A 16,226-nucleotide genomic window follows, 5' to 3' on the forward strand; every position below is an offset into this window, starting at 1 on the left:
AAAAGAAAATAAGTTGCCATTTTACAATATATAAATTACGGCGCACCATGCCCTTAACAATACTCTAAAAGAATGACAATAAATAAAGAATTATTGTAGTCTGAAAAACGATGATTATGAAAATCTTAGTAGGCTTGATTCGAATTCTTGTACCCACCATAAGTTCAAGATTATACAACTTCAACTCAAAATCAATCGTTAAGAATCTGGCATTTCAATCAATTACTGTCAACACGCTAGGGGTGAGTGGATTTAATGAAATCCCCATCCAGTGGACGGAATTCGGCACTTTTCTCCCGGGGGACAACGGCTTAATCCAACACGCCCCAGTGTTCAACTTGAATTAATTTAAACACTATTTTCACTTAGTGGGGTTGGTGGTGATGATGAAAAGTCGCATATGCCACAGGGGTGGATTGCAAGCATTTTTGGGAACCCTTGTGGAGGAATGAACTATTTTGCCTACCACTTGATTGAATTAACAAAATTATTGGCAGGTAGCTAATAGCTCATAAGAACTTAATTGATGTTTATTGTCCGTGTTGCATTGCATATCTTTTCATAAAGGTTACTAAACCTTTTGTCACCTGTCATCCGCTATGCAACGGAGGGAAGTCGAACCTTAACTTCGAACTCATCCCATGTTCTTCTGATTAATTTCGTTACGGGTCCAATAACAGTTTAACTTTCCCCAGGACAAAACTTGACCTTCACTGGTTCGGTATTTGTTGGCGGTCAAGCTGTAGATCCTGGCTACACAGGAGTTGTAGCGGTGGGAAAAAGAGGTGGGAATAGTCCCTTACCACTTGATAGAAAAGTTACAAGTAGAATAAAGTTAAAATAGAAACCTTTCAAAACTTTGTCAAAATCAAACACAAAATGAGAGTTAAAAAAATGTTTTTATTACATCAATTATTTTGCCAAATAGCTAACAAACACAGATTTTATTAATACAGAGAAATTTCAAAGTATACAACAAATAGAGTAGTGTTGTTTTAAGAATAATTGACACATTTAGATATAGGTACTTACCAGTTTTTAAAAACGGTTGACTAAATTATTACGGTTATTATTTGTTATGTTTACAAACACTTAATTGCACCTTTAAAGTTAATAATTTATCTCATATTATACTCTAATGACAAAGTTTACCAAAACAAATAAACTGCAAAAATATGTAATTAGTTTCGGTGGAGGTATTAATTAGTTCATTACCATTCTGATGAGCTATAGAATCCATTGCACTTTAGAGAAGCCGCTTAGATACGGTAGGTGTCGGTTGCAAACAAAGAAATTATGGAAATAGCTCTTGATTGCTTTATTTTTGCATTAATTACTCAGAAGTAATAGCTAGCAGTAAATTGTAATTTAACATAATAACCTTATCTTAAGTGAGATGGGGTATTAACAGACATTTTAAACTTTTGAGAATTTTTGACAATCTTAAAAATTTAAATAACTATGTTCAATAGTTACCTTTAATAGTTGCTTCTGACAGAGTCGCAGGCCCGTATTATGAAAAGCCAAAGTTTTTTGAATAAATGCTCAAATATAAAAATCTCCTTCTTGTCTAAATATTAAAATCCAACCAATCATAGGCCTGAATCGATGAATTCCTTGCTTGAATCTACATATGTTTAAGTAAGAATCAAGTTTGGAACTTGGTTTCTGAATACGAGCCAAAATCACACATTTTGGTAAAATCTACTAAAACAAAATAATTATTCATAACCAGATCACTAAACACGAAAAACAAAGCGAAATGCGTATTCCGGATGTGCAATCGGTGCCCGTTCCGGCGGTCGAACCCACGACCCTACCGTGGGCAATCACCGTTCCCACGGCACCCCTTTGTTTTCTCTCACGGGTCGCGACATGTCATTCCGATGATTGCGGTCGACTTTCTAATCATATGTTAGGTACTTTTAGGTCTTACGGGAAAACTTGGCAATTTCGTTTTTTTTTTCTTTCTATGAAAACGATAGTTTGGAAATAATTCAGTCGTTTCAGGACTTTCCATCCACCCATTATATTACACAGTAGCATTAGGTCCTTTCCTTCAAATTATAAAACAAAATATAACTTAGATAATGCAGCTGTTGTACCACTAATCTTTTCAAAAGGACATTATGAAGTAAAAAGCCTCTAAAGAGTCTGCACAGAGCATTTTTTTTAATTTGTAATACTAAAAATAGTCATCAAAGAGTAAGATATAATGTTGTAGCCTTTTCAAGTTACAAGAGACTTCAATTTTCCTAGTAAATTGTGAGCTTGAAAATGGGTATTTTTTAAAAATCTGCTTGTTCAATCTCTTTGTGAAGGAAAACCTTTTAATTGTAATTAAAATTAAAGCTGAAAGTTACCGAGAATAGGGCATTTAACGCCAACATAGCCACAAACAACACCTTTTAGCAGATGCACATCTGCCTTGCATCCGCCGCCCTTCCCACCTTGCCGCGATTTCCCACCAAGGGCTGGCAAACAGCGGGACACAAAGTTGTCACGTAATTCGTTCGCCAAACACCCACTATTTGTTCTTGAGATTGACACCGACGCCCCTGTTTCGGCTTTTTGTTTTTCCCAAACCGTCAATATTTGCCCCATTTGTCATTAGATGCCGGTTGTGGGTGGTTCAAAAGATGTTGAACGGTTTTTCAAAGTACATTATATTGCTTCAAATATTTGAAGACGTGTGTCAATGGTGATATCAAACGTACAGTAACGACAGAGGATTTTGGAGCACGTAGGTGTTGATAGATAATGGCAGATCATTTGATACACATACTTAAAACGAAAAAAGAATTTAGCATAAGTACTCCGGATGGCATATTAAGGCACTTAAAAGATCGAAATCTAGATAAGATCAGGCAGATATTAATCACTTAGTTTGCGATTAGCTAATCAGTATAACGATCATGTAAACATCCTCACACTCACGGACAAGACTCATCAGTTTTTAGGGTGTTAACATGGGAAGGTTTATGTATTGTCAGGTTAAAGCATATATGTATGTATATAGTTTTCTTTACGTCCCTGAAAACTTGTACTTTCTATAAGTGATGATTCAATAACGTTTTTCCCTCTAAATGATTTTCAATGACAGTGTATATTTAGGTCATTTTTATGTGAATGAAAATTTTTAGAATTTGTTAACGTTGAGAACCAAAACTTAAGAAGTTGAACACCAAATTATATAATAGACCAAACTTAAAAAATATAAGAGATAACAGTTTACTTGACTTTTACTAAACTTAATTTTATCGAAACCAAACTTGTACGTATTTAGGCTATTTTTATACAGAAATATTTTTAATTCTTATTCTTAAATTAATTCAGGACCTAACCTAACTGAAAATTATAAAATTCAAGGAATAAATAATATATTTCAAACGATCTGTTCAACGCTCTTTATGCTATTTATGAGATGTGGCGCGCGTGAACTTTGGCCCTGAATTTAAATAAGATGGAAATAAGTAAATGAATAATTTAACGTGTGCGTAACTTTGCATACACTTCCTAAAGTACATAACTACATAAGTAAATGTGTATGGTTTAGGATGTACTGCAAGTCTGGATAATATTACATGCAGCTGCATTGAGGCAGTGGGGACAAGCTGCGAGCCACAAAAAATGGTGTGCCAATTATAAATAATGTGAAATATATTACATTACAGTTTAAGTCATACCAATTTTTGATTGAATAAGTTAGTTTCTTTGATTCCCACAACTATTATTTTTCAGGAATGGTTTTTATTATTATGCTAGCTTTCATATAAACAGACCAAAGCAGTTGATCTTATTCTAAAACCAGTCTCAAAACTCGATTTGAACTCAAGCAGAGTCTGTGATTAAGTGAAGTTCAAAACTCAGACCAATCACAAGCTGGATTCTATTTCTCAAGTATTGATTCGTACTTGAGTATCGATTCTTATTATTAAACTGCATGCTAAAGCTCCCGGATGGTATTCTCAGATGAAGAAAACACAACTCAAACTGAGATTCAAAAAGCCTGTGATTGTCGAATTTGATTATTCGGTTTTGAGTTAATGAGAGGACCTTCAAGCCTTCTTAAACCTACCCGGAGTCATGGAAAACTATGCAACATGTACCCTATTTAAGCCTTAACTAGTCGCCTAATAAAAGTATGTTTGGTGCAGTGCAGATCAAGTTAAAATTGTCGCCCAAATATGACACGTACCTACTTAAATATGTAAAAACACTTGAACAATTTAGTTCAATAGTCAATAAAACAACAGAATATCGCTATTTATTTGTTTTATGCGACACCAACGTACTAGCCTTGCTCGACTGTGCTAGGCAAAAAATTAAGTGGTATTTCAGCCATCGCATGACCTTCTTGGAAGCGCCGTAACGGTACGGCGTGCGCGCAGGTAGGCTGTTAGCAAGTACGCACTTACATTGCGCACTGTTCAAGCTGTTGAATTTGAGGGCTTATGCGATTCACTTCGAGTTGTTATTCTGAAACAAATTAAAAAGATTAGTTATTAGTATTGGTTGATGCAAATTCGTAGCAAGTTGTAGTTTCAGAAAGATTTCAAGACTGAAATGGTAAAATTGAGATGTCCCTGATACACCTAGAGATCTCTGTAAATAAGACAATGGTAGATAGAATACCTATATTCACTTATTGAGATAACTCCAAAATATTCGACTTTTTGGGCCAAGAATTTTATGTGACCCATTCATACAAAAAGGAAATAGAATTTGCCTACTAGGATTCAACTTTTTTCTTGAGTTGACTCTGTTTAGTTAATCTTAACAAAAAAGTATGATCTCACATAGTTTATGCGAGATACAACATAGATCCAGTACCTACTGCTATTTTACAGCAATAAATACCATTATTGTACCATAGCCTAAAAACTGTAAGTTAGATAACCAGTGCACCAGACAGTTACTTAGACGCCACGAATCCCTCACAAAAGAATTCTCATGTGGTAGTCGGCAAAAAACAAAACAAAATCCGGTCATAAAATTGTTTTGGAAAGTTATATTGCTGTAAAGGGGTAGGCCAGGGGTGGCCCATAAAACAATTTAACTGGGCCTTGGTCGTAAACCACCGCCAAAGATTACCTCTTAGTGAACATAACTGTATTTCTATTTTTCGTTCTGCTGTCCAAAATTAACACTTCCATGTTAATTTGTACGCCGTTATTATTAGCATTTAGTATCTATTATGAAGGCTCAATATTTAATTTTGAACCCGATTACATATTCAGATGGTGTTGATTGCTGTAAAAAGAACCAAGGAGCGTAATTTGAAATTTTTCGAATTCTTAATACATAGGTTAATTCATACGAATTCGCAAAAATTCTATCAAACTTAGAAGTGTCATTTATGGACCCGTCACTCATCTATTCCTCAATACATGTGGACCCCAGCTCGATGAACAGACAACTTCAAAAGATGCTGCTGGCAGTAACTGGATGAAAATAGCTGGCTATCGTGGTCTTTTGGACAGACTTATTATTCAGCTTATGCGATTTCCTGCTTGTTTAAAATATGTCTCCATGTTTGTAGTAAACTTAGGCTTAGTTGCACCACCTTATTTTAAACGTAACATTGACAAGAACCACATGAGAATTAAGAACAAGTATGGAGTTTGACAGATTTAAGACTCAGCCTTAGTTGTTACTGCATTATACCAACTCGCAAGTAAACTACATTTTTATTCAATAGAACTTTGTGCTAAAACATTTTACAATGTCATACTTAATTTTATGCTGTGACTTTTTATGATCTAAGACTGAGTTACACCACCTTGATAATAACCGATGTTTTTTGTATGGAGTTTGACAAAATTTGACGTATATCAAAGTTAAGTAAGATTGTGCAAGTCAGCATAATTGTTACTTGATTCTGAACAAGATTCAAATTTTACCACAATGTAAACAAAAATTGGTTTTCCAAAGTATTCTGGTAAAATAGCTCTGAAAACTCGGATCATATCGAAGTTCTTAACAGGAACGCTTTAAAATGTGACTTTATTATTCAGAATGTCGAGCGTCCGTCCAACTAATGAGTAATGCGTTCTTCTGCGTGACTCGAATGTTTAATAGAAATCCTTCAGAGGTATCTCTTTGTGGCAGCGTCCTTTGACAGACGATGGATGGTGTTGAGGTATGCGTGTATCGTTATGTATGGACATCACATCAAGCTATATGTAACACCTCATCTTATGTAGTTTGTAATAGCTTCGAGCGTCTTAATTCATCATACTCGTAGATAGATAGATTACAGTCTGTAAACTCTTGAAAAAACGGCTGACCCTTGAAATAGTGACTGTTTCTTGCGCTGCTGCATCTCAGCACTGGCCCATTTATTGTGCCAAAGCAGTTGTAGGATTACAGGGACATGTAAAAGTGCTTTTTAAAAGCCTACTTTCAAAAATAAAATGAGTTTTTATGAGATTGGGGCAAAATATCTCCTTTCCTCTTTATCATAAATATATCTTAATCTATTTAGTTATATTTATGTACTTAACTCACCACACCCCAACCGTCACGTTGACGTGTTACGCGCGTTCTTTCGTCCTTAGGCTATAGCTGAAAATCAGTGGTTTGCTTTTAAGTAAACCAATTACTGAGCTATTGCCGTTTTGCATTGCTGCGACACACATTTCTGTATAAAGTGTGTAGCTACCTATATTGTATGTCATAATGATTTTATTTCTGTCTTACCCTATTATGTCATATTGTCCTGAGGGTACTATTTTATCCTACTTTTGGTACTTTCTGTTTCTAATGTGTGTTTCTGTTATGCAAATAAACGTTTTATCTATCTATCTATCTAAATAACCCATTATTCTACGAAAAATCTATACAGTGCTGAACATAAAAATTACACCCAAAAAACTAGTCACTTTAATTTTGCTTAGTAATTATTAATCTACATACATAATAAGATACATGAAATCATCCATTACTTAATTTAAACTTGCAAATCTATTTTTTTTTACGTAGTAGTATTACATATTCAAGTGTGTTTTATTCACAAGTGGCCTTTCCAGTAAATTTACCCATTACTCCGTCTTTATCTTTATCTATATCCTTATCTCTCCTGGCACCAAGTACCTACCTGGTTTCAGTCTAGGAATTTTCTTGCGAAATGACCTTTGGCTTAATTTTTAAGTGATTAGTACCAATGGATTTGCCTACGATGACTTTAGAACAGATAACATAATTGCGTTAGTTCTTGGTACTGATAAGGTTTGGTCACCCACGAAGTTTAACCGTGGAAAAGTTTACATTTCGATGTCTCATAAAGTTTCGATGTTTTAAAAATAGATTTTGTAATATTCCAAGATTCTAGGTTTAATTTCAATTTCCTACTGTTCTTCTAGGAACTAAATAGAACGATTCGAAACAAAACATGTAATTAATGAGGACAACTGATTTTTTTAAACGGGCTATTAATCTCAAATAACAAGGAAACTTGCCCGTAAACATCTTCCCTGTTAGGCCTCAGCCTCGAACTTAGCGGGCAGAGGGGCGGGAGCGGCGGCGGCGCTGGAGAGCGGGGCGGGCAACGCAGACCCGTTCTCGAAACAAACGGGCAGCTCGCGCGGCGCTTTAGCGGCGAAATGTTGTGTTCAGGGTTGTGTTGTCGAGATATTTGTTTTTATTCGCAAACGAAATGTCTGAACAACGGCGACAATTTTATTTCGATTCAAATTTATTCCTAACGCTCGATTTATTGTGGGCAAAAGAAGGAGTGCGCTCTGCCCGCTCGTTGCCCGCTCCCTCGCCGCTGCCCGCTCGTTGCCCGCTGCCGCCCCGCTGCCGCGCCGCTGTTTTCGAGAACCGGTCTACTTGATTTTACGCATAAGATCCTGCCGCTCCCGCGCCGCCGCCGCCGCCGCCCCGCTGCCCGCTAAGTTCGAGGCTGAGGCCTTAAGGCTACCTACGTGCGCCTCAGACAAAAAACAAAAGTCCCGGGGCAACTCGTAAATCCGTGCGATAGAGTCATTAGCCAGGGGCGGACTCGAATAATTAAAAACAAATAAACTCGACACGGATTACGTTATCGGTCATGATCGGCGCTCATTTGTTTTTGTTTAATAGTTCAGCCGTACGCGGGTGCGCGTGGTGATTTTTAGGGCGATTCCGAATTATAAATGGCTCATCAAAGCTGTAAATTATGGCTGGATTATTTATGGGAGTAGGAAAAACACTTCGTGTAAGAAATATTAACGTTTATTTTAAGATTAGTATCATCTGTACTTTAAGGTGCTTGGTCATTTTTGTAATTTTTTATAACTATCAGATAACATTAAACACGTCATGTGAACCCGAATTGTGGACAAATATGGTCTGACCGTTATTTAAGTATGAAATTCTTAACTTTCAAAAATGACTGAGTGCTTTGTTTTAACAATTTTATTTTTGTGTTAAATTTGGCAAATTTTAGCTTTTCGATATTTTATTTCCATTCAGTAGCACTCAAATGCAGTCCGTGCCTGCACTCGCGTGTGGGCCGGACCACGCGTTCTTTGATTTAATGACATTTACAAATCTTGCGGGGCGCCACCGTCACGTCGACACAATCAGCTGTCAACTGTCATTTGTTTTAATTAATGCTCGCGCCCACGTCACGGTGAGTAATTCCTCTGTGGGAAATGGTGTTCCTTTTAATTCGTCAGTTAATTATTGAGCTCGAATCGGCTGTAGGAGGATTTTGTATCGCACAACGAAGTGCTACAAGTTTATCGATGATTGTTGTGGTCACTCAAATCAACATGTGTAGGTATAATTAAGAAACATGTAACACTTGATTAGGTACCTGAAAGAATATTGTGTATTTTCAACCGACTTCAAAAAAGGAGGAGGTTGTCAATTCGACCCGTATGTTTTTTTTTTACATTATGAAATATAAAACGAAACACAATCTAGTAAGTATCACAAAACTCTTCCGCCACTTCTTCTCAGTACCAGCCCGTGTTGTCCCGAAGTGGTGGTAGGGCAAGCTATATTTGGGACGTGTATAAGCGACCCCAGAAGGGCCTAGCTTACGTACTAAATAAAAGCTTCGACTTCTCTTTAATCTTGTTTTGTTTTTATATTTTTTGCTATAGAAGGATACAAGTTCTTTACCTAGTATGAGCTGTGACGATGTATTTCAACTAAAGATGTAAGTACAAGTAGCTGTACCTATACCTACCACTGAAAAAAATATTCATCCACCCTGTATAAATCCAAAGTGGTGTCCAAAAATTTGTCGAAAATGCCATCAAGTTATTTTCTTTTAAAACAAGCAGGCGATAGTTGCAAGTCCTGAGTGATTCGCGAGTGTTTATTCAATTTATGGCTGAGGACCCTCCAGCCGGTGATACGACAAGCCGGCGCCTTACGAGAGGGATGTAGAAGCTACTCTTGTGGATCAAGTTTGGGCTTGAAATATTTCTAACGCGCAGCTTCTGAAAAATAACTTCAGTCGGAACAAAATTGTGTCCAGTATCCAGCGGTTCCCGTGGGAAGAGAAAATAATATTATTGATGGTAAGTTTCCTAAACTAAATACCTTATCCTATTAATTTTAAGTTAATGTTATTGTTAGTTGTGTAATATAAACGCTTTTTCTTTGTATCACACACATTATTAAATTTCTGCAAAAGCTTGAGTAAGTACTATAAATTAACAGTAAATTTTTATAACAACGAAGTAGCAAACCAATCGCTTTTCACTGTCAGGAAGAAGCGGTGAATAACACGGATTATACCTACCAATAAGTAGCACTCAGAACATTTAGGTAAAAATACTGCTGTGAATATCAAATTCGCACAGTAGCCGATCAATCAGATCCATTGATTCTATTAAGTTTTTATATTCCTAAGTTGCAAATCGTGTTTGTTACCTACAACTAGTTTAATCCTAAAAACACTTCACGTATATTTCCAGTGCCGACTATTACCGAATTAATTTATTGAGCGGGCCCGACTAACGGTACACCTGAAGACTCTTCTGCCAGTCATACAACGGTCAGCGCCAATGCAAAACACTCTAACACCCCGCCGATTGTTACACAAATACCGAATTTATGTACCAGAAAATACAGTGCCTTTTTACTCGACGGAAATTGATCGTACGGCTGCGTGCCCAAAGCGGCTGGCAGTAAATAAACAGTTGATACCAACTACACATCATTACATCAAAGAGATGAATAGGCTTTGTGATAGGACATTGCACTTTACACGTTTGCGAATAGGTACTACAATAAGTTGCGGTCGGTTTCTTATCGAGTAGTGGGTTAGTGGGCGCAGACGGAGCCGGGTCAAACGGTTAGCAAATACCACTAGTGCATTCGTCTTGGTTTAAATTCTCGGTACAGCGTGAAATGGTTGCAAAAGCATGGCCCTTCGTTGCAGTGGAACTATCGGGTCGGCCATGTTTCACGGCGGCAAGTGGCAACGGGCTTTAGGAATTTCCCATTTGCCCGTAGGGTAATTGCGCCGGTTTTCCGTCCAGCTCCTGTTTTCGTCCATTTGACCGACTCGCCACAAACAAATACGGAAAATTAGAATACAAATCTAACTTTCCGTGCAAGTTTGGACTTGTTACAATCTATAATATCTAAGTAACAGTTCTGCCTGCATGAAAATGTAATTTGACAAGTAATAACTCCAAAAAAATCTACGGAAGTTGCTGCTGCACACAGGTGAATGGAAAACGTCGTCAAGTTAGAAAAAAAACGTGCCGGTAGGGAACTTTCATGGTATGTTTAATTACTGTTTTAGCTACTTTACGTAATGTTTTTGGCACGTATGTCTAATTATTAGCATAATAAACACTATTTTAAGGGTTTATTAAAGTTTTTGTATAGAAATCTTAGATAATTAAGTGGACTAATACTAGCATAACAATTTTGCAAGATTTTGGTTTTCGTCCACGTGGACGGAAACCCTGACACCTAGTTAATATTTTTAATAATCATTTTACTTCAATGGACCTACAAAATACAATGTTTTTTCTTCCAATATGATCTTTATTGCTATTACATTAAATATTTTAGTTTACGTCCACTTTTTAACAGTGATAAACCCATAAAAACCGTTAAAAAGATGTGGACGAAAACAAAAAACAGCTTTAAACGTTGTTGTGTTTTCGTCCATGACGTCATGAGCAAGCACTGGGGTGGACGAAAACCAAAATTAGCTATAGTTTAGATTAGTTTTCGTCCATTTGTCCTTCGACCTATTGAAATATTTTCCTAAATTTAGGTAAGAAACTTATTTAAATCTTTTTGATATCATTTGAAAGCTAACAAAATTACCTTTCAAATGATATACCACAATCCATAGTTACTGTATTGTAGAATTGGTTTTAAGTTAATAATTCAACTGCACCCTTTTTTCTACACAGTGGTCGAAAACTAGCGTACACTAGGACGAAAACTGATTTTTTTGGACGAAAACTAGTGAAATCGCCTCTTTTGCTAAAATATTTTTTATAAAAAAATCCGTGGTATTTACTTATTGTCATATAATATTAACGTAAAGTAGACTATATAAGGACTAAAATGACATATGATACATATGAGTAAGGGTATTTTAAGATATTCATTTCGCATCACAAAGTTGGCAACTCCGATAATTGGACGAAAACTAGCGCACTTACCCTACCTGGAATAGAACTAGAAAGCGCCAGAAATGTCTATTAAAGCGTTGATATATCGATTGGACTATTTTGTAGCTCACAAACAATAGGGACACGATATCTGCAAACTTTTATCGTTCGATAAACTTAAATGTAACTTATAGCATGGAATATTGCATAGAATATTTACTTTATAAAAACTTTAGCATGCTACTCGGTATAAGTGTCAATTGAAATAGATATTGTTTCGTATTGTGCACATTTTTTTCAAATGACTCGGTAAATTTTTAGGCTTTCGAACAGTGACTGACGGATGACTCATCATGATGATTACATTTATTATCTAATCTTTACAAAGATTCGGTATTAGGCGTTTCAAAAAACTTGCAATACTAGGTACTTACGAAGCTACTGAATATTGTTATAATGACTCATGTATTCACATAAAAATAAGTTGAACGCTAAACTAGGTAGGTATGTATGTATGTCATACTGTTTACGTTGCCTATGTTTACGATACATACCTACTAAGTCGATGAGTTGGTACGATTTCATGTTTGAAGTTTCCACTTTCTGCTCTATTTTCCCAATTTCAACGGCTATTAGACCGTAATAATTAAATTGAGTATTTTTATTGTATTAAAGTTAATTTAATTAACTACCGGCTATTCTCGTAAATTGTGTAATGATAAAAACCAGTGCCCTACAAAAAGGCATCGTAGTAAACCGCTAAGCGTGATTGTTTCTAACGCTCAGAACTCGGAAGCATCTACAGATCAACCCAAAAATAATCGGCTATCAATCACCCGAGCGAATCTGCACAAAAAACGCTTTGTCGGCCCAAAACCGCCCGTAATTGGGGCTGAAAAAACAAAAGTGAAAATTTATAACGAGATGAAACACCCAAATCATTCTGTTTAGTGCGAAATTATATCGTTTTAAATGGGGCGTTTAGGTGATTTGTATGTCTTTAATAACCCATTACGTAAGTGGCTCGCCTCGGGTCGGAAAAGTGCGGCGCAATCTATTAGCCAGCAAAAAGTGAGCTTAATTTCACACCTGTTTGAGTTTAATTCCATAATGATGCGGGAGCAATGGGCTTTTTGCACGCGCCTCCGATCGCTCGCTTATTTTTACATACTACATTCGACCGGGGAAATTCATTATAGGAATCACGAATTCCCGAACGGTTCCTTTTGTAGATCTGAAAGTAAATTTCGGATACAGTTTTATTACGGTCCGATTGTGCGACCCGGATCACATGATATGCGAATTTAAACGATATTTGGCAACTGTAAAGTTATACAAAAGACACTAATTGTTTTTTCAGCCATTTCCTAGTAATATGTATATCCTTGTCTTTCAAAAACATGGCAATTGTCTTCAGAAGAAGGTAACCCAGTAGGTAACCAGTTCACGCCTCTTATTTCTCCTTACCTGCTGATTTTTTTAACAATATCTGTGGTTAATTTGAAACTTTAAAATAGTCTTCATGACTATCTACTTGTTGCTGAAAAAGGAACTGAAAGCTTCTTGCTGAAAAAGGTCACCTAAGTAGTAGCTACTTATTTACATTTGTAAGTTCATTCCCGTACCCTCGTAATGTACAACCACAAAAGACGGTAAATGATAATGTGATAGAAGCTGACCAGTTGAACTGTTCATCTTCAATTTGCACAATGCCTGTGCAAACAGAATAGCTTTCTTTAAAAACAAAACATTGAAAACAAGCAGTAATTCTCTGGCAAGTACCATAGCAACACCACCTACTGGACCAACACTTTCCAGCTTATTAAACCTCCGCTCATCACTGACGTCACCGCTGGGTGCCGACACGTCGCCGTCACGCTCCACAAACGGCGAGGTTGGCGCAGCCTTGGCGTCGGCCCACATTGCGCACCCAGCAGAACCGGAGCGTTTTTTACCCGATGGCCAGTGAAACAAAGCACGCGTCTTCCGGCACCCTGAGGTTTTTCGAGCTGATCTTCAGCCTTGCTCAGGTATGTGCAGTGACCAAGCATAGAAATCGTTAGGAAAGTAAGCAATATTCTAAATAGCCCATCAGCAACATACCGTGTCAGCGTACCGTAACGTTTCACTTAGGAATTCAAGCCTTAATCGCAGTTTTAAGTGCAGATTTAAAGTTTGTCCCTAGTAAACTCTAATAATACAATTACTAGCTGTGCCCCGCGGTGTTACCCGCGGTAAAACGTTGCCTATGTGTTAATCCAGAGTATCAGCTAACTCCATACCAATTTTACAAAAATACACACTCACAAACTTTCCCCTTTAAACTCGTAATATTAGCATGATATTTTTTCAGAAGAGGAATAGCCATTCCGTTATGTCTTATGGAGACCTCTTAAGAAGTTTCAACCATATAAACAAATAACGATAGGAACAAAAAATATGTTTGAGAGACAATTAAGTAACATATGTGACATATCCAAAAGTGTGCCGATTTCTATGCCCACACGCAAAGCATAAACACACTCAAACACGTTATTTAACAGGCAAAAAGCTTGCAATAAATTATCACCCAATACACATTTCAACAAATTGATTTGTCAAGTTAAAAAAACGTGCAAAGAAAAGGTCTGAAAGTCGTAAAGTTGCTTAAATTTTAGCCATCCGGAGCCAGGCATGGCCAATCAAAGGCCGAAGACAATGGCGCAGCGTGAAGGCGTCGTAAAACTTAGGGTCTGCGCTTGAGTCCAAAATATTTACAACGCGTGACAAACAGTCAGCTCTGTCTCAAAGGACTGTCTTCCGATTAGTCGCGGTCGACGTTAGGTTAAAGCGGACGTCGAGCCAACGACACGAAACAATAGACTCCAGAGTTTCGTTTTCGCGTTTTAGGAATGAGCACTGGCAATAATCGCATTTCCACGCTGTCATGTGTTCGAGTTACGGGGGGTAAGGGTAATGTTGCAGTTTGGAAAACCTAATTTTTGGAATAGTTATTATTAGTTATTCTTTTAAAAATAAAGCTAAAATATTATGAACATTTTAAATATAAACTTCTGCTTTCATTCTGGGTTAATAGAAACCTTGGTAATAGTTTTCACATAAAGTACATACTTATTCGTTAGGTGTTAATTTAAAACGTGTTCTGAAAACGGATACGAATTAAACCTTTTACCTTTACTCATTCAGCATAGTGATAACATTCATCTAGACATGGTTTCTAAATGTGAAAATTTAGCAAGTTTTAAAATTATACCTACTGTAAATATCTTTGCACAAATAAAGATCTAAATGGATTCATCCATGGATTGGTTGTCAATTTAGTAATAATATAAAAATATCTGCTAAATATCCATCAAATATTATCCAAAACGCAGTATACTCTGTCTCCAGTGCACGGAATGTGGCTATCCCGAGCCACTTCCACATAGTAAAAAACGATAGCACGTGCCCGCGCACAAACGCCGATACTATATCAAAGCGATCTCGACAAAAACCCCGGCTCTGGCTATAAAACCGAGATGCCCAATAGCTGTGAAAGTTCACACAACAATTTGAGGTTTTAACACGACATCGCCACCGGATCATTAATCGGAATTTTTCAGATGTCGCACCCTGTCCATCGTGGTATAAGTCAAAAAGTCTATTTTCGAAAGACGTGCTAGTTGATAAAAGTATTTTTAGATCCATCTTTTAGAGATCGTTGAAATCATTTAAGACCATATTATTATCGTGAATTTTTACATTCGCTTTATATTAATAGGCTTTTATTAAAAATAACAATTTCATCGTAAGAGGCAAATAAAGGACAAATATGCAAACATCAGTCGACTCTAACCCGTCTGGTTAAGGTGGCGGGCGGCCAAGCCAAATCCTCCATTTGTATTTGGTAAATTACAGAGATTCATACTTCTGAAGACTAAATGACCTAAAATGATGAATTCAATGTATTCATTACCTACGTTGACTGGGACGTCAGCCGTCTGTGATCTAGACAATATTTTCCACTTACTTATTTAAACCGATAGCTACATTAAAATATAGGTATTTTTCTAAATCTTTTCACTTAGGTCACCATTGAAACCGGTGGATATGTCTCACAGTGTCGCTAATCATTTTACTATTCTGACGCATCAACGGAAAATTCAGTGATCAAAGCGACAGCTTATTAAAGCTCCTTTAGATCCTCTATTGAAGCTCTAACTATATTTACGAGTAATTTTTATTTATAAAATTATTTGAAGAGGTGCCAAAAAGTTTGATAGATGATTTAGGATGCAATTATGTATTTCTTAACAGCGTTTGCCTTTGCGTTTTCAGCGAACTTTGCATGATTAAATAAATAAACTAATATCTTTGGCAAATCTATGGCATCTATACTACGTCTACTTAGATCTATCAAACTTTTCCATTGACAACAGGATTTTCCCTAGGAATTACGAAATGAAGTTTGTTTTTTATTTTCAATCTGGTTCTTTCATCTATTCAACGTTACCTTATCTAGGCAAGAAAAGATTTACTAAACTGCCTCTTCTGTCTGCTAAAACAATGAAGTTTCTCCATATCCAACTCCACATTCCTCTCCGCCTAAATTCAATCGCGTATTTACCACAAACCAAACATTTCATCACAGTCAATTTTCCTCTA

This window comes from Ostrinia furnacalis, unplaced genomic scaffold, assembly GCF_004193835.3.
Source record: "Ostrinia furnacalis isolate ACB-3 unplaced genomic scaffold, ASM419383v2 OfSCF2566, whole genome shotgun sequence".
NCBI lineage: Eukaryota > Metazoa > Arthropoda > Insecta > Lepidoptera > Crambidae > Ostrinia > Ostrinia furnacalis.